At 46.6% G+C, this 867-nt stretch overlaps 1 non-coding gene across 1 annotated transcript; it reads right to left on the bottom strand.

Annotated features, from left to right (window-relative positions):
• Window positions 1-247: 247 nt before the first annotated feature.
• Window positions 248-374, bottom strand: LOC132649415 (small nucleolar RNA SNORA18). The gene has a single exon (XR_009587848.1). It is a non-coding gene; the product is annotated as a small nucleolar RNA SNORA18 (small nucleolar RNA).
• Between the last annotated feature and the right edge of the window lie 493 nt (window positions 375-867).

Raw genomic sequence — 867 nt, 5'->3', positions numbered from 1 at the left:
GCAGCCTTTTCTCAAGCGATGCTTGACGCAGTCTGTGCTAGCCGCACAGGGATCTTTGGTATCAAGTTCTTCAAACACTTTCATTTCAGAACCATTTCAGGATAGCTCTACCTCCCACACGCTGATACCCCCTATGAGTTCAAGTCATACAAATTCCTCTCACACTCATAATGTCAGAAGGAGGAGAGGAAAGAGGCACAGGAGGAAGAGGAGGAGGAGGAGAAAAATTAGAGTGTCTCTCGTACTTAACTGTCTTATAGTTTCCCACAGGCCCAGGAAACAGTCCTATGAGCAAGCAAGACCACAAGCTACTATATGAAGCATTTCTGACAATGTGTGGCTACAGGAGAAATCCTATCAGGATAGACCTCCATCTTGTTTTTAAGTTAAGCGTTTAGTCCTGCCAGTTCCCTTCACTGCTTCTCCCTCCAACCATCTCAGTCTGCCTTCCCAGCCCACTTCCACTGAATTCTCCAATAGAACTTTTCTGGAACATGTTGTGACACGGGGGAGCCCAAGCTGGTAAAAGTAAGGAACCACTAAAACCCTTCCTTCCCCAGTACATTTTTAAAACAAACAAACAAAACAAAAAAAATTATTTTACATTTTAAAAAATTTACTTATTTGTATGAGTGTGTACACACAGGAGTCTGTGAAGGCCAGAGAACAAGTCTTTCTCCCTCATGGCTCCCAGGGATCAGCTCGGGTCCCCATGCTTGGCTGCAGGCACCTTTACCTGCTGAGCAGCGCTTCCCAGCCCTCCTCTGCCCCCACTCCCTGCCCATGTGTCAGGGAGACTGAGCATGGATCTAGTGTCCTTGCTAATCTCTGTGACAGCAGCTCAGCCAGAATATTGGTTTTGGCCTC

This window comes from Meriones unguiculatus, chromosome 19, assembly GCF_030254825.1.
Source record: "Meriones unguiculatus strain TT.TT164.6M chromosome 19, Bangor_MerUng_6.1, whole genome shotgun sequence".
NCBI lineage: Eukaryota > Metazoa > Chordata > Mammalia > Rodentia > Muridae > Meriones > Meriones unguiculatus.
Note: the sequence above shows the minus strand (reverse complement) of the source record. Positions and strands in the feature narration are given on the sequence as shown.